Source organism: Acartia tonsa, chromosome 5 (genome assembly GCF_053477335.1).
Source record: "Acartia tonsa isolate MP-2025a chromosome 5, ASM5347733v1, whole genome shotgun sequence".
Lineage (NCBI taxonomy): Eukaryota > Metazoa > Arthropoda > Copepoda > Calanoida > Acartiidae > Acartia > Acartia tonsa.
In genome coordinates this window covers 32,215,582-32,242,656 of record NC_137264.1, presented here as the reverse complement: position 1 = coordinate 32,242,656, position 27,075 = coordinate 32,215,582, and the positions used below count along the sequence as shown (strand labels likewise).

Below are 27,075 nucleotides of genomic sequence, written 5' to 3'. Positions count from 1 at the left end.
GCTCTAACTGGCCAATTAAAACGTTACCAAAAACATTAATAAGGACAAGTATGACCATAAGAAGCGCAGCAATATGAAACTTACAACAAGTAGACTGAAGTAGTTGAAAAAAGTAACTAAACTGACCAAGCTAATTTTGCTTGATTCACTTCACTAAGAGATGCGATTGATAATGAAGATTTTTTTCTTTGAAATATATTTCGTTATGGACAGCAGTAGTTACTATTTTATAAATGTTACTAGCGGCTTCGCCCCTAGCCTCTAGGGGCTTTGCTCCAAGAGGTTTAATCAAACCAATTTTTCGTATTTTAGATTTGAAATAAAAATAAAAAAAAAAAAATTGGGGGGGGGGGGAATTTTTTTTTTTTTTTTTTTGGGGGGGGGGGTAGTCGACCCCACTATTTTAATTTTAGTTTTAAAAAGAAAAAAAAATTGGGGGGGGTGGTTTTTTTAGTTTTTGGGGGGGTTGGGGGTGTCCCACCCCCCAGGAAAATAGCTTAAAACCATCACAGGACCAGTAGGTATAATCCCTGAAAAGTAGAGCCCAATCGGTTCAGCGGTTACTGAGATCTTAAGCTTCAGACGGACAGACAGACGGACAGACATCGTTCTACTTTGTATTATAGATGGTTGGGATAGATTTATAACTGTTAAAAGTGAAAAAAAAGTAATTAGTTTAGAATTTTAAGATATATGATTAATTGTAAAGATAAAAAAATTATTTTTGTTAAACTATTATTCTATGCCGTTTACTTTTTAAAATCTGCCCTTAAATAAGGAAGATAAAATAAATTTCCTTAACTTACATGGACATATTGACGTACAGACAGACCCTTGTTGTAGAGTAGCTGCGCTACAAATAAGCTAGCGCCCATATTAACAACAATCATCAAAGCAATCACAAAAAAAGAAGCGGACCTTTTAAAATTCGTAGCCACTCTTATGTTTAAATGACTATAAGTAAATGTCCTTTAAGAAAATATTTTTTCGAAGAAATGTCTATAGTAAATGTCCATTCAAATTCAATACGCCTTACATTTATATTTCATAATTAAAGTTTTTATAATGTTTTAATACTATGGAAAATCTACTAAAACTGGATTAAACTTGTATGAAGGATACTATGTAAGATTCATCCATAAAAGCAAAGCATCATACGTTATTTGAAAAACAAGGTTATAGAATTAAATGCTTTAAGTCAGAATACACAAATTTATTATTCTACTTTTGTTTAAAGTGAAAAGAGTTTAAAAGGTAATATCCTATTTCGATAACTATTGAACTGTTTAGGCTATTTTATTTTTACATTAAAGACATGGAATAGTCTTACGCTATTATTCTGTTCCTCTCTATATGCTAGGGGCGCAGCTGCTAGTTCCTAATAGGGATTATTTATCATTTAATGCTACATATATTTCACAATACTAAATCAAAATAAACATTTTAAATATGAAATTAAGAGGATTATTCTTAAATCTAAAAAATTTTGGTCAAAAAAGCAAAAAATTGTAGTAAGGTTACGCTACAAAAATAATTGGTTTTCATACAACTATGTAACCAAGAGGTCAAGGGGTCTAGAAAAAATGAGATTGCTTTGTTTTTTCATTGGATAGACGATTTTAAGATAGAAAGATTAAGTTTTAATATAAAATAAAAGAAGTAGAAATAGATCTATTTAAAGTTTATTTTTTTAAAAGAAAAATATTTTATATCTTAGGGACTTTTATTAAAAGAAATAATATAAAAAGGTTTATTTTTACCCAAACAAGTATAGCAACATCCATGACTAGCTTTGCACAAATATAATTGATGGACAAAAGGACAAAGTGAGTTATAGAGCAGATGTTCAGTGACTAGAAAACAAAAGAAGGAGGACAAAAAAGAGAGAGAACTTTACAGAACAAACCAAAGGAGCTTTTGAATTGTATGCTAGTAGAGCGAATCTTCATAGAATTTTCAGATGTCTATCTTAAATAGAAGCAGAGAAAATAACTTACTGAGGCATGTTTCCACTTTATCCCTTTAAATTTATAGTCTATTGTCTTATCCTTGCCTTCAACCAAACATTAAAACTTAGAGGTCAAGAAGTGAGAAAATTAAGATTGGTTCGACTTTGATTGCTACGTAATTATCAGGGAGGAAGGAAGGGGAAATCGGACTTTGAATTAAACTGGTTCCAAAAGATCTATAATCAGGTTTTCTTATTAGTTGGTTCTAAAACTTTGGGTACTTTTAATATTTTTTGATTGTTTTGTTCCAATGCAGTAGTTTTCATCCTTTTCAATCTATAGATGGAGTAGTTTTGTTGGGTATGTAATAGTTATTTCTCGTATCGTATTATAAACGGCTAAAAGAAGGTGGAGGTACCCTCCCCAAAAATAGGTTTAAGAAGCTCACTGTAAAGAAGAACCCGATCGGTCTTGCGGTTACCGAGATCTTAAGCTACAACCACACACATACTCTTACTTTTGTAGTAGGATTATGGAGCAAAATTGCAATAAAATTTTATTTTCAAAAGTAATATGATGTATGGTTGTAGTTGTGTGTTTATGTTTTAGAGTAAAACACTAGAGGGGGAAGCGGTTAAATAATTGTATGTCCCCATCCCTAGGATCTTGTGCCGACTCTCAATTGGGTCCATGAAAATCAACCAATAGTGTCGGGAATATTAACACAGTCAAGTAGCAGAAAACAATTTGCTAGCAGACGAAAAAGGTCATTGAAAGGGGGATCCAGGTAGCTATCTGGTTATTCATCTATGCTAAAAATTTACATACCTTACCAAAAATATATCAAATAACTAAGACATATATTAAGCTTCAAAGAAAGCAAGACTAGAAGGTTTACTAGTTAGTGAGATATTAAGAAACAGACAAACAATCAGTTAGACAAACATCCAACTTATTTTATATTAGGATATGTATAGATATACTGTATAGATTCATTCTACAGATAACATGAAATATCATGTAATCTTTATTAAAATATAAATATTTTATTTTCAATTAGCTCGACTTTGAAGCCTTTGTAATCTTGACACACTAATACACACATACACACTCACACACACACTCAAAATACACATAAAATAATCTCCAAAAATGCAGCTAAAAACTAACCAAAAATATTTTTTTAAATCTTTTTTTGTAGCAAGTAAAATTACCATAGAGGAAAAGGTGAATTTTCTTAGGAGGGAATACATACCCTCCCCCAAAATATTTATAAACATTTCCTAAACCTATAAGAATCTTCACTGTAAAGAAGAACCATATCGGTAGAGCGGTTAGCGAGTTCCTTTGCTACAGACAAAAAAAAGCTTACTTCTTTTTATAATGGGATTAGCTTAAAAAGCTTAAGCAATATTAGACTTTATATTCTTATATTTTTTTTACTGTATTATGGGGTAGCAATTTAGGGGTTCGGGGTCCTGACTTTGCATAATCTCATCTACAGCCCCCCCCCCCCCACTCCCTATCACCCCCGCTAACAAAATATCAAACATTGAACTTGAAAAAAGAAAGAAGGGCCTGACTGACATTGCATCGAACACCCCTCCTCCCCCCCCCACACCAAACATTAAAACCCTTTCTACATAACGTGCTGTGACATAAATTCCGCCTAAATATTAACAGCGCAATATAATACCACAAAATTTTGAAAAGCAGATCAGTGCATCTGTTGTTTTTATCAAAAAGACCTATATATATATAATTATATATAAATTTACCTTCATACTTAACTGGTTCTGGCTAATGTAGTATCAATACATAATATGATAAAATTAAATAAAACTTTTATGATTAAACTTTTGATTTTGGTTGTTCCAGATGCCCTGCTTTTCTGCTTTTGGTAGGTAGGTTGGGGACATTAGACTGTAAGTTACAATGGTATTCAAAATGTCATAATCGTTGGCTCAAAAACATTGGGTACCTTTATTGAATTTTGATTGGTTGGTAATAACTAATAATGTCCAAACGTTTCAACCAACAATTTTATCTGCAGGAGGGTTATTTTTGTGTATCATCTTTAGGTACTTACATCAATTTATCTTTCATTGTCTTATCCCTTTAGATCCCTGGATTTTGCTTGCTGTGTAATTGGTAGCACACCCTACTACAAAGTATATTCTAGTCCCCCCGGCCCTCTCGACCTAGCCTTATCATCTTAAAATTCGTTTTCTGATAGACTTATATTATTATATACTAGCGGCGTCGCCCCTAGCCTCTAGGGGCTTTGCCCCAAGAGGTGATAAAAATTTTTTTTTTTGCGAAATTCATAAAAGGACCAAGGAAAACTTCAGCAAAAAAAAAGGGGGGGGATTTTTTTTTTTTTTTTTTGGGGGGGGGTTGAGGGTGTCCCACCCCCCAAGAAATTAACAAGAAAATAGCCTAAAACCACCACAGGACCAGTAGGTATATTCCCTCAAGAGTAGAATCCGATCGGTTAAGGGACGGAGAGACGGACAGACAGACGGACAGACAGACGGACAGACAGACGGACAGACAGACGGACAGACAGACGGACAGACAGACGGACAGACAGACGGACAGACAGACGGACAGACAGACGGACAGACAGACGGACAGACAGACGGACAGATAGACGGACACACAGACAGACGGACGGACAGACATCATTCTACTTTGTATTTTAGATATTCTATATAAGTGAGGGAGATGACTACGATGGATACATAAGTCCCCAATATCTACAATCACGTTGTTTCATTCACTGGTTTAAAAACTTTGGGTAATTTTATTTGATCTAGATTGGTTGTTTTAAGCTGGCAGTGTCCAAACTTTTAGGCCAATAATTTTTATCTAAAGAAGGACACACAAAGTTTTATAATCACGTTCTTTCATTCTCTGGTTTGAAAACTTTGGGTATTTTTATTAAATCTTGGCTGGTTGGTTTAAATTAGCAATATCCAAACTTTTCAAATAATAATTTTTATTTACATGATAGGTAATTTTGTTTTTCATCATCTATAAATATCAATCTATCATACATTGTCTTGACTTTAAGACTATTGGCTTCTGATATTTATAAAGAAGATTCCCTTTATTAATGAGAATCTTCAATTTAAACTAAATTTTACTCTGTCCTTCATTTTCTTCGGCTTTTCTGGATAATTTAATAAATCTGTTAAATTCCTGTGCTTATTGATGTTGTTATCCTTGTTTTAATTTTGTTATTAAAGGCGAATTTGGTAGTATTTAGGTACGATTTAGAAATCGTAGCAACACTGCACTGTAATCATTACCAGAATGTCCGTATGTCTATTTTTTTATCATGTTGAATTCTAACAACAAATTTATCTAATTTTTGGAATACTGATTCCTGGGATAACAAAGTACAATGATATAAGCGAAGCCCCTCTGTAATCAAGTCCTAAGACATTATTGTGTAATTTTAGCAGTTTTAAAAAACAAATTTTGTGACAATTTTGTTTCGACTTTTATACATTTATATTCTGATTGTGTTAAGTGTTAATGTTCGTCCTACCGTTTTAGAGCTTCGCCTTTATTGATGTTGTCATCCTTGTTTTTAGACAGTAATATTTGATGTGTAGCTACTTTACAATCAGAGCATGTATCACAATGGGTATATTTTGGTTAAGGACGTCAAACGGGGGGGGGGGGAGGGGAGTTGTTTATGGGCTAATATTTTTAAATTTTTATATTAATTGCTTTCAAAATCGCAACATATGAACGTATGTAGGTTATCTATTCAATCCTACTGTACAAAGAAGTAAGGTTATTTTATCTGTATCTTCGCTAACTACTAAACTGACCGAGTTGTCCATTTTAGGGACTTTTTAGATAGGTCCCGGGATTGTTTCATTATAGTGTATTTTCAGATTTATTTCTCTGGATGGTTTTGGCTATTTTTTCTGCACTTAAAAATATGGCGCCCCTATATGCTAAGACCGCTGCTGCTAGTGTTTCACAAAGAATATTTGGATGTTAGCATCCTTGTTTTCTATTATTTTTTGCTTGAAATAATAATACAATGACTATTTAAAAATGTTGATACATTGTTAGGAAAAAAATATTAAATTAACGACCTTGGGTGGTAGCAGGTATATAGGGATATTTTAATGGATAATAAATTAAACTTACCCCCAAAATTATTCCCCATAGAGGCCTCTGGTTATAAAAATAAAATATATTTTTTTTGGTGGGGGATGGGATTTTTTCTCGAGGTGATTTCTAATATTGGTAATATCTATGGATCTATAAAAAGCTTTAATGTAAAGGAGAACCATATCGGCCGAGGGGTTTGCGAGACCTTAAGCTACATATTATAAGTTTATATTAAGTTTCCTTTCTGCGTGGTATGTATGAAAAATAATAAATAAATGACCTTGAGTTTTCTAAGATCCTGTTACCTTACCAATAGAGTCATTGTTACTCTAGAGTGATAGACAAGGGGGAAATTGGTTTATGTAGAAGGAGTGGACACCTTTTCTGCTAGTAAACAATAATATATTGTAGAATTCTGAGACCTTAAGGAATAAGACAATGAAGGATAAATGGTATACATCCCCAAAGAAAAATACCCTTTTTTGTATATAAGATTAAAGGTTGAAAGGGTTAGACACTTCTATTTTGAACCAACCAATCAAAATTTCAATCAAAGTACACAAGGTTTATAGTGGGCCATTTCTCTAAGGGGGGATAATATAACCTACTCTAAAATTGTAATCACCCTTCCCTGGACCTTTACTGCAAAATAGACCATGTTGGTCGAGTGGTTAGCGAAATTCTTCGCTTCACACAGATACCCACACAAACAGACTTCCTGTCACTTCTATATAATGATGTTGGTGATTTCTATGATTAAGGGCTTACTGTCTATCTATGTAACTCTGTAGCCCTAACTAATTGTAAATTCCTTAGTAATGGGTTGAAAAATAACCTCACTATGTTTTTAATTCGAGTATAATAACTAAAATAATTAGAATATAATTATAATTTTTGCTTAACCCTACATAGCTTATCTGAACCTAATCATTATATATAAATGAAAAACTTTGTAAATTCGATTTACAATTCATATGTATGTTAGGTTAGGTTAGGAAAGGTTGAGGAAAGCCCTGCAGGGTTGTGAAGAACTTAATGCTTCCTGCATACATAATCTTGGAAAAACCCTTTTCTCAATTACACTCTCTTATAGTTAATCAAAAAGACCAAAAGTAAACTCCTCAGTATAGAATTGTCTTTTTAAAACTAAGTAATGAGTTGTTAAAATTTGTTTTTTTTTCATTATTAGTCTTATATTAATAATCTAATTTTAAATATTTTTTTATTCGAGTATCTTTTAACAGAATATTTGCTACAAACATTATTATTATCATTTTATTTATTTAAATACTTATGATTTTCATTTATTTTTCAGGTAAGGATTTGTTGATAAACTTAATGAATATTTATACTACGGACTTTGACTGAAGTGCGCCTGTTTAGAGGCAAAGGCATTATCCCTTTATTTACTTTTGCTATCAACTTTAAGATACAATTTTATGAAATAAGAGTGTGTGTTTTCGAGGCATTGGCCTTACTTAATTCATTGAGTATAACTAAAACCGTATCTAAAACAATAATGACAGCATCCATAAGAAGCGAAGTACAAAGGTAAAACTAAGAATTTGAATCAGTGGCGTACAATTGCCAGGTTTTTTTTTCTACACCCCTATAGTATGTTTACGGGGGTGTGCCAGGGAGATATAGACCCTATTATTGGGGGTGTTGTGTAGGGCGCACCCCCAGGGGCATATATCAACTCCCCTTAATTTTGTCAGCGGGTAGATACACCCCCCTACACACCTCTGATTGAAATACCAAAAATCCAAGTAAAAGAAAGAATATGGTAAGTTACATACTAGCAGATACACATGAGAATCGTCTTAGGGAATTCCAGAAGTCAATTTCATAAATGAATTATATACCCTAGTAGGTGTTCAATAAAACTATAGAATAGATATATATATAACAAGACAGTTACCTGGATCCCTGTGTTCGAGACCTTTTTCGTCTGCTAGCAACTTATTTTCTGCTCCTTTGTAGCGACTTGGTTATGTTGATATTCCCGACGCTATTGGTTGATTTTCTTAGACCTAAAAGAAGTGTGCACAGGGTCCTCGGGAAAGGGGCATAAAATTTAACTTCTCCCAAACTATTGTTTACTTAAGTAGGCGCTCAATAGTTCAAGATATCTTTAAAATAACAAAAACTTTTCATCTTTAATTGCATCAAAGTAAATCTTCTTAAAAAACTTAAATTCAGTCGTCTAGGTGAAATAACAGCCGACTTCCAATGAAATATTTGTTTACACCTTATGTAAATTTGAATTTTTATGATCTTTATTTATCTAAACTGTTATTACTACGCTACCTCTAGACATATATAATTGTACTTGTTTTAAAGAAAATATTGAAAATGAGTCATATTCTGAATATCTATCTAATGCTGTAAAATTATTTTATTACAAGAGATAGAAAGAAGAAGCGACTAGAAGATCCAAGAATAATCCTTCCCCCATCTTGGCTTTCATCCCCCAAATACAAAGAAATCCCCCCCCCCCCCCAAGCATAAATAAATATTCATCTTCTCTCTTCTTTTCAAGTTTGCCAAGCTAAGCTGTGTTTAGAGACGCATATTTAAAAGGACTGAGAACTTAATTTTTGAGTTATAGTCTGAAATACTTTAGTGTAGGCTTTTCTTTATTATTAAGAATGCTGACGGCAAAGCGGTTAGTCTTGCGTAGTTGGAAGGCTAGCAATGCACTGATAGCGAGCGGCTTGCAAAAATACGCGATATATTCATAAATCTGACTGACTGACGGACTACCCTAGCTATATGGAAGGTATGCTACGAAATTGAAAATGATGAAATTTTGGAGGTCACGGCAAAAAATAAGGTTGACCATCACTTTGCTGTTGTGTTGTTGGGATAATCTGTTGTTGTTGCATACAGTTGGGGACTTGTGTTTCAGTTGTATACAGTTGGGACTTATGTTGCAGTGATGTACAGTTGGGTACTTTTGTTGCTGGTGTGTACAGTTGGGGACTTTTGTTGTTGTATGCATTTAGGGACTTGTGATGCTGTTGTGCACAGTTGGGGACTTGTGTTGTTGTATGCAGTTAGGGACTTGTGATGCTGTTTTGCACAGTTGGGGACTTGTGTTGTTGTATGCAGTTAGGGACTTGTGATGCTGTTGTGCACAGTTGGGGACTTGTTTTGTTGTTGTGTACAGTTGAGGACTTGTGATGCTGTTGTGCACAGTTGGGGACTTGTTTTGTTGTTGTGTACAGTTGAGGACTTGTGATGCTGGTGTGCACAGTTGGGGACTTGTGTTGGTGTTGTTTATAGTTGGGGACTTGTGTTGGTGTTGTGCACAGTTGGGGACTTGTTTTGTTGTTGTATACAGTTGAGGACTTGTGATGCTGGTGTGCACAGTTGGAGACTTGTGTTGGTGTTGTTTATAGTTGGGGACTTGTGTTGGTGTTGTGTACAGTTGGGGACATGTGTTATAGAAAATATATGCTGTTGTTATGTATATTTACAACATTTTGGTCGTTATGAAGATAATTTGGGGAAATAAGTGTTTTCTATAATTTCAAAAGTTTCTAATGTCAAAATTTTGTCTTTAGTCCCTGACTGTTATAGCTGTTGTTGTTGCATTGTCAAGATAGATAGATAGATATACAATAAGTGAGAGTGAAGATAGAAAGAGAGAGAGATTGAGAGAGGAATTTAAATTGAAATTTAGATGGGGTTAGGATAGATGCATGCACGTAAAATGGGTAAATAAGCATTAGCTTTATAATGGCCTCCCTTCCCCATTGATGTGGACATCTATTAAATTTTGGGCTGTTGGAGGGAATGGGGCGGGGTGCGTCGTATTATGCAACACAGGTGTTTTATAAGTAGGGAAAGGGGAGAGGGGAGGGGGAATTATGGCTTCGTTCGAATAACGGAACGATCGCATTCGGGCGACTTTTAGGTGGTCGCGCGCAGCTTTATCTGTGTGCGTTTGTGTGTGTGTGCGTGCGCGTGTGTGTGTGTGTGTAAGTATGGCATACCAAAATGCCTACTCATAACTGAATGTTTTAAGATTTCTGTTTCAGCAGAAGAAGAAAAAATAATGTTTTGTAATACTTGAAATTGTTTGGAAATTAAATAGCCTGGTTTTTGTTGGGTATCATGTAAAAACTTTGTATGCTCATTAAACAAGGGCTCGGCACCCGACTTTTTGACCAGAAATGGCTTTTTAAACATGTTTAAAAGTTGGCTAAGATAAAGAATAAAGCAATAGACAATAAATTGATGGAACACCTTAAAGATGATAACAAAATTATCCAGTAAAATTGGTTGAAAAGTTTGGTCACTGCCAGTTTGTACCAAACCAAATTAAGATTTTTAAAAAGTTCTCAAAGTTTTTAAGCAAATGATTGAGATAACGTGAATAATCTACGGTTTTGGGTACTAGTATAATTTCCTTTCCATTCCAATGTCCCGTCCCTCCCTATAAGGATTTTAAGCAACATCAATCCCAAAATGTTTTATTAGGATAATATTAAGAATTTTTCATATTTATTCATACTATTCATACAACCAGAGTGGTTGTACATTGGACTGAAAATTGTTTACTGGTACCCAAAGTTTATGCTGTAAATTATGTGCTGGTTCCCAAAGTTTTATGCTGTAAATTATATACTGGTACACAAAATTTTGATTTGAAATTATATATTCATACTCAAAGTTTTATTAATATGTTTTCTCAGTCGTAGGCTTAAAAACATTGAGTAATTTTATTAGTGTGAAAATGTTTCTACCAATATTTAAAGTTTTGTTTATCATCAGTGGTGATGCATTAAAATTTTTAAAAAAATTGTCTTATCCCCTAAGATCCCTGCTTACAGCTATTTTTGTAAGATTATGTTTTTCAATTTCCAAAATCTAGCGAAAATTTAAGTAATATCAACATTTGAAGCTTTCTGTTATTGTAATTTTTTGTTTGTTAGATTTTTTGTTTCATAAATACTGTCACCCTAGTTTAATTTTATAAATGGGATGAATATAACCTTAAACGGTTTCTAAATTGTTATACTCCAAGTTGACAAAGCTTTAAGTGTTTAAAAGTGTTCTGTAAAACCTTTTTGATAGCCATGGTCATTTTAGGAAGTGTTCATCCACTTTCGCAAATATCAAAAATTGTCCTTCCTCTTTCCTACGTTTTCATTCGTTGACTTAAAATTTCTTTTTGATATTGATTTTATTGTAGAAAATAGCATAATTTGAACTTCTCCATCAACAACTTATGTCCAAAGAAATGGTAATTTTGTTTATCATAATTGGGGATGAAAACTATTTTTTTAGCACTCCTTCTCCTTATTTTGTGATTCAACTTCCAAATGTCCGCCTTAGCCAAACTGATAATTTAGCATGTTTATTACGCATTATAAGTAGCGCAGCTACTCTATAACTAGGTTATGTCCGTCTGACGCACTAAATATAGGGAGGGAGGGGACATTGGACATTTTTATTACAATGGTCCCCAAAGTTTCATAATAACGTTTTTATATTCGTTGGCTTTACAACTTTGGGGTCTTTTATTTAAATTTGTGTCTAAACGTTTTAACCACAAATTGTAATCTAAAGCAAGGGTAATGTTGTGTATTATCATTGAGGATGTACATCAGTTTATCGGCCATTGTCTTATCCATTGAGATCCCTGCAATCTTTACAGTACTATTTGATGTTCTACCTATCTTTCTTTGAACAAACATGGAATGGAAATGATTAAATATAAAAGTAAATAAAACTAAAAAACAACAGTTATACAAATAATTCTTTTTGGATATTATGTACATAATAAAAAACATAAATACTAACTATTTTTTTATGAATATTCATGTTTTGGGTAAATTTAATAAAAGTTTATATGTAAAATGGACAAATTCAAAACAACACAAATATACCAGAAATAATGGACGATGATTAAAAATTTTGAAAAACAAAATCTTTAGACAATAATTATTAGTTTAAAAGTTTGAAACTACTAGTTTGGAACCAACCAATCAAGTTCAGTAAAATTGCTCAAATTATTTTTGCCTTCAAATAAGATCACGAGGCCATCAATCTTTGGGTATGAAAATTATGGAGTTACTGTGCTTCTAACAATATTAATAAATGACCTACTTATGAAGAATACGTTCAGGAATTTGACATTTTCGAGGTTTAAATCATAGAACAATGAAAACTAGATTGATGAAAATATTACAGCCTATGAAGCCTCACTGAAAAACAAATAGAATTATACACGCCACCAGTGTTGAAAAGAGACTATTCATAGAAAAACACACAGCTCAAAAGTAGGAATTTTTTCTTCTATTTTTCTTCTATTCTATAGTTCTTTCCACTAGCCGAGTATAGGACGGACACACAACAAATTAATTTATAGAAGAAATGTATATATGACTTTTGAAGCATGACTAACAGACAGACGGACAAAATAAATTATATACTGGATGTTAATTGGCACAGGGAGTCATCACCAAAAATTTCAGCAATCAATCAAAATCACTTTCCCCCCACAGTGTTACGGTCGGACGGACAGACAAATTGAGTTATAGAGCAGCTTCGCTACTAAAAATCATGACCCAGTTTTCAAACCAAGACAGAAACATGAATAGGGCAATTTATATTAGTATATATTACTTACACCAGCAAAGCTATTCTGTAATTTATATTAGTATATATTATTTACACCAGCAAAGCTATTCTGTAATTTATATTAGTATATATTACTTACACCAGCAAAGCTATTCTGTAATTTATATTAGTATATATTACCTACACCAGCAAAGCTATTCTGTAATTTATATTAGTATATATTACCTACACCAGCAAAGATATTCTATAATTTATATTAGTATATATTACTTACACCAGCAAAGCTATTCTGTAATTTATATTAGTATTTATTACTTACACCAGCAAAGCTATTCTGTAATTTATCTATAATACAAAGTAGAACGATGTCTGTCCGTCTGTCTGTCTGTCCGTCCGTCCGTCCCTTAAGATCTCGGTTACAACTGAACCGATCGGATTCTACTCTTCAGGGAATATACCTACTGGTCCTCTGATGGTTTTAGGCTATTTTCTTGGGGGGTGGTGGGACACCCCCAACCTCCCCAAAAACAAAAAATCCCCCCCCCATATTTTTTTTTGTAGGGGATTTCCTTGGTCCTTTTACGTAGGTATTTCGCCCAAATTTTTTTTTATCACCTCTTGGGGCAAAGCACCTAGAGGCTAGGGGCGAAACCGCTAGTATTAGTATATATTATTTACACCAGCAAAGCTATTCTGTAATTTATATTAGTATATATTATTTACACCAGCAAAGCTATTCTGTAATTTATATTAGTATATATTATTTACACCAGCAAAGCTATTCTATAATTTATATTAGTATATATTATTTACATCAGCAAAGCTATTCTGTAATTTATTTTGTTTGTCTGCCTGCTATAAAAATATTTGGTGCTTCCGCACGAACTGCCTGTTGAGCAACCATTTAGTTTTGCTCTGTTATGCCTAACCCCTGTGGGTTGGTTATCAGCTATGTCTGATTCCCAGGGATATTAAGGGATGAGACAATAGACGATAAATTGAAGTACATCCCCAATGATGATGGAAAAAATTATCCTTTCTGTAGATTAAAATTATTGGTTGAAAAGTTTAATCCCTACTAGTTTAAAACTAGGCAATCAAATTCAATAAAAGTCCAAGTCAAAATTGTTGAGCCAGCTAAGACGTGTTTATGAAACTTTGGGTACCAGGACAATGTCTACTACTCCCCAAAGTTTTATAATAACATTCGGTAGCTTAACTTTTTTTTGGAAACTATTTATTGAATTTTGATTGGTTTGTTTCAGGGGCTGCTATTCAGCCAAATAATTCCAATTGAAAATGCCGAAAAATTTAATATTTTGTAGGAGTAAAGTTGTAGTAAAACTTGTTTTTTTTTAACGTAACTAAAGGTGAGTGGGTAATTAGGGGAGAAAAAAAGAAGGGGGTTTGGGGGAAATTTTCCTTTAGAATTCTTTGTCAGAATCACATTCCCTTTTCCCTGGGTTGGTTTATTAAGTTGAGTGCTTATACGTTTTAACCAATAATTGTAATCTGTAGAAGATTGTAGAATCCCTTTAGATCCCTACAACTTCCTCCCTTCTGTTGCTTACAAAATTGCGCCAACCCCTCCTATTGGATGGTATCCTCCTTGTAATTGTGTATATTGCTTGCTTTTAGTTTTAATGATAAGATAAGTTACAAGTTTTTGTTCTACACAGACGGATGTCACACATTAATTTTAAACCCCTTTCAGACAACCTAGGCCATGATGCAAAATTAAAAATAATTTAATGTTTTAAGCGGTCTCCTTTAACCCGCGACTGTTGCGTAATACGTAGCACATTCGTTAGTTGTTGGGAAGGTTCGAATCTCGGCCATACACTGTGTCAAAACTAAAGACGTTAAAAATGGTTTCTACTGTTGCTGTGTCAGGTGCCCGATTTAGATAATAGGGGGAATACCTTGGTTCAAACTAGGTGCTATTCATTATTATGCACAGTTAGTACTTACAGAGGTTGGTTGTCTTAACACCATATAATCATGCATACCATTAAGCAACATTTGTTAAGAGATAACACAAAATAAGATCTCGTGGTTTATCCCGTCCTCTGAAAACTAAGCCATCTCTTTTAAGTAACAAAATAAACAAGGATAACAACATCCAAAAAAGCGAAGCTTAACAAATCAGACAGTCATACATACGAACAAAACAGATGGAACGGTAACAACGTTAATAATGCAAGCTTTTTAGTAAAGTTTTTTCTTTACTTACGCATGAAAATAGAGTCTTATTGCCCTGGGAATTGCCAGTCTAGAAAAAGAATAAACTCAAATCACAAAAAATTACCATACAAAAAGTTTTTTTATTGATATGATTAAAACATAAAAGTGCCCATAAAAAAATTACGTCATAAGATACAAATGACTAATTAAAGGCCAATACACATACTAGATTACTAATGGCAGGCCAGTATACAATTTTAATTGACCAATGGTGGGCAAATATGACGTCATTTTTAGAGGCACTATAAAAAGCTTAACATAAAAGTTGAAATTACCATTTTAAGTTATTATCTTTTATTAAACAAATCTACTTATATACGTTGAAATAATTTTTATCACATGTCAAATTATCTATTTATACGTTTCCTTTCCCAGTATAACTTATTATTAATAGAGAAGCTTTTTACATTCTTTCATTTGTCCGTCTGTATGACTGTAACGGATAGGAAAGATTCCTTTAACAGAGTGGTATAATTTTTGACATAAAAAACAATCATAATAATTTCATATAGATTCATAAGAATTTGAAATATAAAAATAATAATTTTGGTTCAGATTTTTGAATAACTTTTTTCTCTCTAAATATTTTAAGGGTTCTCGTGTCATTCTAAGTGATTTATTGACGATATCTGCAACATATATTGTATATATAATATATACTTGGCTGGTCTTCATCATGAAAAAATTATTGTTTGATATTAGCTGCTCTACTTATAAATGTTTGTTATTTAAAAAAATTATATTTAAAAAGTTTTGTATATATCGCATATGTAACAATGAATGTCTACTTTTCAACAATAATAGTTTTATATCATATTATTCAGATATTAGAAAAAGAGAAAAATACGTGTTTTTAATTCTATTTAAGCCAATTTCTATTTAGTACGTCGGGGGGGGGGGGGGGGGAGGGAGGTGTGACACACGTTTTTCCAAAACCTAAAACAGTAATTTACATTAATGATGGTTGGTATGGTTTTACAGACAGTTGTCTGCGTTTACGAAATGAAAGTTTATACCAACCGCAGATGTCCCACATATGTAAGTGTGTGGAGGGGGGGGGGAATTAATAAATATTTGATTGTCTTATCCCTGTGTCCCTGTTACATCCTACTCTAATTTAGAATACACATATCTGTATCCTCATGTCAGATGAACTGAAAGTAGTTGCCGAATGTGTACGCAGTTTCCTGGGTGTTTCCTCATCCTAGCTCAATATTTACTACTAGATGCAAATCTTCAAACTTCCCTTAAAAAAATCAAAATTTGAATGTGTAAACGATTTATACATTATACATTATAAATTTGAATTTTTTAAATTTTGATTTTTTTTTTGAAGTTTGAAGCTTTTTTAGCTAGTAGTAAATATTGAGCTAGGATGAGGAAACACTCAGGAAACTGCGTACACATTCGGCAACTATTTTCAGTTGACCTCATGTCAATGTCAAGTGAGGATTAATATCGAAACTAAATTAATATACAATTTTCATGGATTATATCGACTATAAGTGCTGTGGTCATAAGCTACATTATGAAATCCGACTATTTTGCATTGAATAAATCATCCTGGCTGACATATAATTACTATAAATTTAAAAAAAAAATCTTTTTGTAGATGAAGATTATTGGTTAAAAAGTTTGGACATCATCTTAAAAAGACAATCAATCAAAAGTACCCAAATTTTTGTGCCAACGAATAAGAAAACATCTCTATAATCTTTGGGTACCAGTTAAATTAACAGTCAAATGTTCCCTTCCTCCTTTTATATTTAAGAGCTAATTCAGTCTGTTTGTCTAATGGGTGTTACTTATTAAATAGTTGATTTTGAGTAAGTTAAACAATATCCCGAAAACTACTAGTCAATTTCACTGAAGTTTCAAATTTTCATAATGAGAAGGTTGGTATAGAGGCGCTGCCGCTAGTTTATGTAAATTGTACATTTCCTTGGTGCCTACTGCTGAGCCTAATATCATTTGAATAGAATAATAATAAGTGTAATGGATGTATTATTACTTGGATCTTACACCACATTTTCATTTCTATAAGAAAGTGAAATCTGTAGCGGGCTGAAATAACGATCTCTTCCACCCCCCCCCCCTTTACTCTTTCCCCCTACTGGATAAAAGGTCCGACCAATAAATGCGGGGGGAAATTGTAACCTAAATTAATGACAATTTTTCTCCTGTTATATCATCCACGATATTTTACATCCATTATAAGTGTTGATGTATATTGTCGTTGTATACTAGATCAGCAAAACAGCCAAAAAATTAAAAAATTATGAATAAAAACAGTTAGGGAGTTGAATCCATTTTTATAGTAGCAGAAATATAATCTATGATTATGGTTTGGACCCTCTAAAACTGTAATCTACCTTTCCACTTTCCCCTCTCTTGGTGAAGATATCTTCAACGCCGATACGATTTTTGAAATGTAAGATTCTAATTTCCCTTCTCTTGGTGAAGATATCTTCAACGCCGATACGATTTTTGAAATGTAAGATTCCACTTTCCCCTCTCTTGGTGAAGATATCTTCAACGCCGATACGATTTTTGAAATTTAAGATTCCACTTTTGCCTCTCTTGGTGAAGATATCTTCAACAAGAGAGACAAAAGTGGAATCTTATATTTCAAAAATCGTATCGGCGTTGAAGATATCTTCACCAAGAGAGGGGAAAGTGGAAGGGTAGATTACAGTTTTAGAGGGTCCAAACCATAATCATAGATTATATTTCTGCTTCTATAAAAATGGATTCAACTCCCTAACTGAAAAATATTCTTCTTATTTTATAACTAATAGCGGATGCGCCCTTAGCATCTAGAAGCTTTGTTTTCAAAAGGGGAGGTAAATGTCAGTAAAATAGCCAAAAACATCCGATGATCTTAAGAAAGCTTCTCAAAAATAAAGAACTCAATCGGTACAATGATTATAGAGATCATAATGAATAAACAAAAAACTTTAATGGTTTACATAATAGGATAGCGAGTATATTAAAACTTGCCTGAAAAGAAAAATCATTACATCTAGAATTTTCAGAGATATTATATGATAGACATATATAAATTGTGTTACTTTGCAGTATAGATAGAAAATTAAGTATATTAACTACCTCTATTGTAAGTATATTGTATTGTATATATCAGAGTAGATAAAGAAAGGATAGATAATTGATGTCATACTGATAATATGAAGCCGGGCTCGGCAGACAAGCTTTTTAAAAACGACTTAGATGCGACTGCGGTTCGTTTGGCAGCGGACGCTGCATATTGAATAATAAGAGCTGATTTATTGCAGCCTAATATAATTATAGATAATTGGTGTCATAACATAACAATCCTTTCATCAAGTAGTAAGGTTATTTGGGGGGGGTTGTTCGTTAAGATCTCGCTAACCACTGAACCAATTCAGGGGGAGGGGGCTTTATACAATGATGTTTATGCTTTTTTATTTTATATTCAGATCTTGGAATAGTTTTAAGCTATTTTTCTACATCTCCAATTCCCTAAAAAAAATGTGTGTGTTAATGATTATTTGAAATGGCTAACATTTGTGTAAATATTTTGATAGGTGCAAAATAAAAGTGTGTTAAAAACCAGGAATCTAATTGGATAAGACAATGGCTGTTAATTTGATGTACATTCCAAATCTTAATACACAAAATTACCCATTCTATAGAATGCAAAAAGAGGTTGAAACGTTTAGAAACTCAACTTAATAAACCAACTCATTGAAATTTCTTAAAATTCCCCAAAGTCTTTAAGCCAACGAATAAGAAAACGTTATTTTTCAACTTTGGGGACTAGTGTAATAAACAGCCCAATGTCCCCTCCCTCCCTGGTCAGAAACGCTAAAATAATGTTAATCTGCAAAAAATAAGTTTAATTTGCTAATTTCATGCCTGTCCTAAAAAAAAACAAATTGTCTAACTATATGTATTTATAATTCTACAAGGATAACGACATCCATAAAAAGTCTTTAAGGATAACCTCTAGAGGACGGGATACACCAGTAAATGTTATTTTAGTGCATCTCTGAACCAAATCTTGCTACTAAAGTCAATGATAACGCGGCAAAACGTCCTACAGACAACCAACCCGTAAATTACAAGACCTTTGTCTGAGAAGTCCTAACCTATAGCTGTGCATGGTAATGAGTTGCGCCTGTTTTGGGCCAAGGCATTCCTCCTACTGTAAATATTTATTTCGCGCACCTTCGAACCTATCAGCTACCCGACAATGAGCGGATGCGCTACGTGTTACGCCACAGTCGCGGATTTAAAGTCATTAAGGAAGATCAATAGAAAAGCAACGCGCTCAATAATTGTCAGTATTTTAGGTTCCAAATGAATATGATGATTTTATTATGGCAATGTTGGATGATGAAAAATTTAATAATTCACAATTAAAATGGACTGAACGTACAGACATTAAGACATTATGTATATAGTTGCCCTGCTCTTTAGGTTATAAGGTCCCCGTAAGGATGGAGGGGACATTGGACTGTAAATTATGCTGGTACCCAAAGATTTATAACAAGTTCTCTTGGCTGTAAGCTGAAACACTTTATGTGATTTTATTGGATCCAAATTAGTGTTTTATACTTGGGAGTGTCTGATTTCAACCAATAATTTAATTCTTTAGAAAAGATAAAATATTATTATTGAGTTTGTAATAGTTATTTCTCACATCGTATTATAAACGGCTTTCCGCGGATATAGAGTGTACAATTAAAAGATTAAAACTAGTTTTTTTAGCCCCGAGGTGCCAAAGGCACCGGCTAAAAAAACTGGTTTTAATCTTTTGATTGTACATGATTGTCCACCGGATTCGAATGAATACGAGAAATCAGTTTATCGTCTATTGCCCTATCCCTTTAGATCCCTGGTTCTCAGTCAAACATACCTACAGGCGAGTAGAAACCTAAACTGTAGAACAGTCTCGCTTTTAACAAACAAACACTTTTTGATTCTACTGATAAAAAAAATTTTGCAGCTGGAATTTGCTAAATTTTAGAACCTAATATTTCAAACAAACAAACATTTTTATCTTTTTAAAGAAGCTAAATCTTTTCTATTTAGAGGCTTTGTGACACTAATTATCTAAGTCTTTAATTGAAAATTTATTGATTATAGAAAGATATCCTATTATGTTTCTTAAATCCTAAATATATCCTAATATATGTTGTTCATAAAAAACATAGGCGGCTTATTTTAGAACTTCCAATGTGCTTTTAGCTTTCAGCCGCCATAAGTAACAATTTTTAGACACAAAAGCAGTTTGCAGGTTGTGGTGTTTTAAGTAATAATGTTTTTTGTTTTGTATGAATACTTTTCTCTAAATTTGGTCCGTGGGATGATTTTTTGCGATGCTTCTTAAATTTTTGGTCAAATATTTGCTGTTAAATATCTTTAATTGTCCATCTCAGTTTTGGAAGATTTGTTTTTTTTTTATGCTTAACACAAATAAATCAGTGGCGTGCTGTAGAATATACCTAGTATGGGGCGTCAACACCTCCCTTAAAATTTAAATTTAGTATGCATTCCTTGAAGGTTTCACACTGTGAACGTCACTAAAATAAATACGCTCCAAAAGATTGAAGTTAAAATTGCAAAAATGGACGTACTGATTGTAGGTTAGCGATACCTTACTGTTACAGAACAATTACGCAAAATTTGAAATTAGTTGGACAGTTCTAACACACCTGAGTTAACATCTAGAGCTATCCGTTACGTCCTTATTGACCAGCCAAAAATAAAGAAAGCTTCGCATTTAACAAGCGAAAAAAACCGAAAGAATAGCTTAACAACAAAATTGTAAAGCGTAAGATTGGTTGTATAATTATAAAAGGGCGGGACCACAGATATTTACTATTTAAAAAGAGCCAACTTTTTAAATCTAAAGAAAAGTGTCCATACGTAAAAGCTAATATTTTAAAATGAAACCAGCCACACAAAAGCAACTTTTTTAAAATTAATATGTAAAGAAAGATTCATCATCAAGTTAATTGTAAATTTTTGAAGAGTTGGGAAACATTGGACTGTAAATTACACAGGTACCTTTATAGGCACTTTATCTTATTTGTTGGATCAAAAACTTTGGGTAATTATGATTTGTTCAGAGCTAGTACTATCCAAACCTTTCAATCAATAATCTTAATCTACAGAAGGTGTATTTTTGTTTATCATTATTGGGGATTTATATCAATTTATTATCTTATCCATTAATAACCCCTGTAAATACTTCAATTTAATTTTAAATATACTCAGAAAACTAACACAAAAATACAAATCAAAAATATCATTCAAAAAATGAAAGAATAGTTATTTATTACATCGTATTAAAAAAACAGTAATGCCGAATGCATGGTGTTAATTATATGATTTTACATTTTTTTATTTGTAGAAACCTGGATATAAAACGATGATAAACATAATTTTTCAGCGTGGCTGAGAATCGGTTCTAATTCACCGGATATTAATCGGTTTCGAAACCATACTGGAAAAAGGCCTACATAATGTTTTATATGGGGAAAAGGGATATTAATAAAAAAAACTAACTTACCAACAAGCCAGTCATGTAGCTTAGCTATTCTACTAAATATGTTGTCTGTTTGTGTGGACATTGTGTAAAAAAGAGGTCAAATTCCAAAGATTTGAATCAATCTTCTTTTCATTGTATTCCAAAATGATTCTAGTTAAGATTCTACAACAAATAAAAGATAGATAGATAGATAGATAGATAGATGGATGGATGGATGGATGGATGGATGGATGGATGGATGGATGGATAGATGGATGGATCTACTTCAAATGATAGATAGATAGAGATATATAGATGGATGGACGGACGGACGTACGGACGGATGGATGGATGGATGGATGGATGTATGGATGGATGGATGGATGGATGGATGGATGGATGGATGGATGGATGGATGGATGGATGGATGGATGGATGGATGGATGGATGGATGGATGGATGGATGGATGGATGGATGGATGGATGGATGGATGGATGGATGGATGGATGGATGGATGGATGGATGGATGGATGGATGGATGGATGGATGGATGGATGGATGGATGGATGGATGGATGGATGGATGGATGGATGGATGGATGGATGGATGGATGGATGGATGGATGGATGGATGGATGGATGGATAGATGGATAGATGGATGGATGGATGGATAGATTGATTATAGATTAATTGATAGGTAGACTTGCAAGTAGATAGGTCAAAATAGATTGTTGTTAAGATTATCCAATCACAAGATTGTAATAAATAATCTAAATATTACTTCATACTAGAAAGGTGAACTCCTATGTTATATTTAAACAGAACTAGTGGCTGCGACCTTAGCATCTAGTGCATCTGAAAGGGGATGAATTTGGTAGAAAAATAGCATAAATTCATCCCAAGAATTAGATTTTTAATACATTCTTGGACCTTTGTTAAGCTTTCCTAAAATGAATAACTTAATCGGTTCAGTGGTTAACGAGATTTTAACGGTAAAAAAACTAAACAAAATCGTTCTACTTAGGTAAATAGATAATTGTTTTTTTTCCAACATTAATAAAATCTTCATGAGTTCAAAAATTGAAAATTCACGAGTTTACTATTAAATTGAAAAAATAATCTTTAGGATCATAGAATAGGTCATATATTAAACGATAACTTATTGATGATAAGTTATGAGTTTTGAATTAACATTGAAAAATATAAAATTTAGATATTCTAAATATATACATTTAGTTTAGTTTTATAGTAAGTTAATCGACTTAAAAATTAAATTAAACAAACCTATAAAGAAGCTTCACCTTATATAAGACTAGCGGTTGCGCCCCAAACACTTAGGGACTCTGTATTCGAAGGGATATGGGAAGGCAGAAAAATAGCCTAAAACCATACCCAGACTTTTTTTACAAAAATAAATTAGCGAGATTATTTGCTACAGACAAAAAAACTTACTACTATATATGATAGGATAATAAGAAAGATACACATATTCAGTCATACATCTAACCTATTTAATATGAGAGTTGAAAAACCCCAAACCACATTTATTAAATCTATTTTGTTACAAAATTATTATAGGTTAGGTAGTAACTTCCTTTTCTTGCTTGAGAGCGAGGCGTCTCTATAATTTAAAAATTTTAGGCGGAGGTCCAAACCTTTATTTTGATCGCCAAACTGCTACATATGTAAATTGGACTGTTATTCACTTATGCCTAAAGCTTTGTAATCACTTTTTCTTATTTATTGGATTAAAACCTAGGATACTATTATTTAATTTTGGGTGTTACATTGAATTGAGTATCCAAACGTTTCAAATAATAATTTTGATCTATATAAGGCGTGATTTTGTTTATAATCACTAAGGTCATACATTAATTTATCGCCCATTGTCTTATCCCTTAAGAACTCTGGGACTTTTATAGATGGTTTAGGGGTCAGGTAAGGTTACATGGGAATACACACACACACACAGACACACACAAATACACACATACAAACATGCAAGAACAAGACACAGGAATTTAGGGTCATGGAAAATGCTAAAAACATAAAAAAGTGCAGCTTATCCTAAATTAGTTCAAACCTTAGTGCAACCCAACGAGTATAAACTGGTAGATTATGCGCAGCTGCCGCGCTTTGGTACTAAACTTCAGTAAAAGAACATATATCGGCAATGTAATATTCAGTGAGTAAAACGTGCAAGAAAGCAATATCGTCCATTAATTCGTAAGAGCAACAGGGAGAGAGAGATATAGATAGATAGAAAGAGAGAGAGAGAGAGAGATGGAGTGAGAGAGATGGAGAGAGATAGAGAGAGAGAATATTATAGAATACTTGACGGACAGACCATGTTACTTTTTCCTTTACCAATGAAGAGATCACACATCAACTAAAAACATAAAAAAAGTGCAGCTTATCCTAAATTAGTTCAAACCTTATTGCAACCCAACGAGTATAAACTGGTAGATTATGCGCAGATGCCGCGCCTCAACTTCAGTAAAAGATGACACATATATCGGCAAGGCAATGTAATATTCAGTGAGTAAAACGTGCTAGAAAGAAATATCGTTCATTAATTCGTAAGAGCAACAGGGAGAGAGAGATAAAGATAGATAGAAAGAGAGAGAGATGGAGTGAGAGAGATAGAGAGAGAGAGAGAGAGAGAATATTATAGAATACTTGACGGAGAGACCATGTTACTTTTTCCTTTACCCATGAAGAGATCACACAGAACCTTGGTTACAGATTAATTGAATTCTGTTTTGTGGTGAGATTAAGTTCCTCTTCAACTATCTCTTTCTTTCTCTCTCTCTCCCTCTCTTTATCTATTTAACTATCTTTCTTTATCTCTCTATTTCTTTTATCCCTTTTTTTTCTTTCTTTTTATCTATCTCTTTTCTTTTTCTTTTTTGTTCTCTCTTTCTTTTTTCTTTCTTTCTTTATATGTTTCTTTTCTGTTTTTCCTTTCCTTTACTCCCCCCCCTTCTCTCTCTCTCTCTCACACACACACTCTCTCTCTCTTTCCCCCCATCACCCCTCTTATTCTTATAATTTTTTTCCCTATTTTTTCTCTCCTTCTCTTTATATTTTTCTTTCTATATTTCTTTCCATCCATCACTTCTCCTTCACTTCTTTCTGTCTTGAAGTATTTTCAATCTCTAAAACTGCTGGAATGATAGAATGGGCAAAACACATCCTAATAACATACAAAGCTTCTTAAATAGTTGATGATACTTACTGCTGTTATGTATAGCGTATGCCATTTATAAATATTTGATTTTTTGGTGTGTCAGTTGTCCATATTAATAATGCATTCCTTCTTTTATTATTACTAGCGGCTACGCCCCTAGGGGCCTCTAGTGGCATTTTAAATCTACTAGACCTATCTATTTTATGATACCTCTTTGAGTCTTTATGTTGCGTAAAAATCTCCAGAAGAAAATATTTTTTCCATTTTTGTGATTTCTCTTGGGAGGGTGGTGATACCCTCCCCCAAAACAGTTATAAACCTTCCTGGGACATATGAGAAGCCACCCTGTTAAGGAGAACCCGATCGGTTCAGCGGTTAACGAGATCCTTCGGTACAAACAAACAGACAGACATCAGTCTACTTTGTATTATAGATTACTGCGCTACATATGCACAGAATTGTTTCTGTTTATTATTATCTATACCAAAATTGCTTCTTTATACTTGTTTAACTTTTTGAAGGATAGATTATAAAATGCAAAAAGTGTTTAGGTAGCGCAGCTACTCTATAATGTGTCTGTCCGTCCGAAATACTTAGTAACTTCTCTATCTATCAGCCCCTTACTCATGCATACAGACAACCAAGCTTTCTCAAATATTTTTTCAAGATATTATTTACCAGTTTGATGTTCTTTTTCTATTTAAGTTACTTTTAACTTTTAATGCAGCTCTACTTTTGGACATAACTAACTTTGTTAATCTTATTGTTTGATATAAGAAGATATAAAGATGCACGATTTAGGTCAAGCTAGAGGTTATCTCAGTTTATAAATTATTTTTCTATACCCTAGCGCCTTTGTATCTACCCTCTAAGGGTTATGGATTTAATATGCATCTTCTTGATTTATTATTTATTTTTATGGTTTTATTCCAATGATTTTTACTTTATTTTCAGGTAAGAATTGTGAAGTTTATACAACTTAAAAACTCAATGCGAAGTTATTTTTTAGGGTGGTGGAAAAGGATACTCGAACAAAATAGCCTAGAACATGTCCTGGCCAAATATGAAGTTTACTAAATATATAGTAAGAACTAATAAGTCTAGCCTTTTTCAAGATTTTAAGGGGCAAATAAACAGATTGCTTTTTGATAATGACTAGAATAATTATATATTTTTAAGCAATGATACTTACAATTCAAATTCATATTATATAAATGTGCTTAGAATGGGCGTTATTGAGTGGGCGGGGGTGTAGGGGGGTGTTACCCTCCAATACTACCAATATATTTTATTAACCTCACCTAAACTGGTGTTTTCAAAATCTAGCTTATATTTATTCAAAAATATTGCAAAACTTATAAAGATTTAATATTTTAAGTTAGGTTAAGTCAAGTATAGAATAGTCCCCCAGGCTAAGAGTCACTAAAAGTAACTAGAACTAAGAATTTATTTTTTTTCAAAAATAAAAGTTAAGGGGCGAGGGGTCGGTGGTCAAAAACGACGTTTGAGTAATCATCGTCATTACTCTTTTTTCATCATTTTTGCTAATAATATTCAATAGCGTAATTACAGAATAAAACTGCTGCTAAAATTGGTCAGAAAAATATAAGGAAGGGAGAGTACAGTGAAATTTATTATACAACTTTTTCTTCTCCTCAACATTTAGAAGCTACCAAAACTAGAATTTCTAGCATGAGAAATAGGGCGGAGATAAACTTTTCTTCCATTGCTCAAACCCTTAATCCATGGGGAAGTCAAAGAGAACGAGAGAGAGAAGTGAAAAACTACAGGGATCTTAAGGGATAAGATAATTGTAGTAAATTGATATACTTCCCCAAGAATTTAAACAAAATAACCTCCCATTTAGATTAAATTTATTGGAAGAAAATTTGGAACCAATTGATGAAAATAAAAAAAAATAAAAAATTTGGATAACAGTTATAAAACTTTTGGTACCAGTGTAACTTAGAGTCCAAGGTCCCTTACCTCCCTGGTAAAAATAAGATTTTTATTTTTGCGTGGGACGACCAACAGGATTTTGCAAGGAGGGTGGATTAGGGATAGTGGACCAAATAATGCCATTTTTCGCGGTCGTACGCCGTCAAGCGTCTTGTTGGAAAGGACGCAAATTTCATATCCCAGATTTCGCGATTTGAGAATAGTTATTTCTCGTATCGTATTGTAAACAACTTTCCGCGGATATAAAGTGTACAATTATATGATTAAATTTTTTAAATGTACATTTTTATAAAAAAAAAACTGGATATAATATGATGCTAGTTTTTTTGTTCCGGTTTCGAATGAATACAAGAAAAATTTACCTTTATATTGCAGAGAATTAAATAATCTTGCAAGCATCTTATACAGAAAAATAGTAAATCAAATAGCGAAAAATGAGATCTGAAATTTGCGTCCCCCTTCCAACGTGACGCATGATGGCGTA

At 33.0% G+C, this 27,075-nt stretch overlaps 2 protein-coding genes across 2 annotated transcripts in view; both read left to right on the top strand.

Moving 5' to 3' along the window:
• The window catches only part of form3 (FH2 domain-containing protein formin 3), a 143,735-nt gene that overhangs the window by 24,906 nt on the left and 91,754 nt on the right, over positions 1-27,075 (top strand). The gene's annotated exons all lie outside the window — the stretch shown is intronic.
• RpS23 (ribosomal protein S23) overlaps positions 126-27,075 on the top strand; it is a 245,661-nt gene continuing 218,711 nt past the window's right edge. Inside the window, exon 1 of the mRNA XM_080161366.1 lies at positions 126-161. The gene's annotated coding sequence lies outside the window, so the exon portion shown is untranslated. The remainder of the gene's footprint in view (positions 162-27,075) is intronic.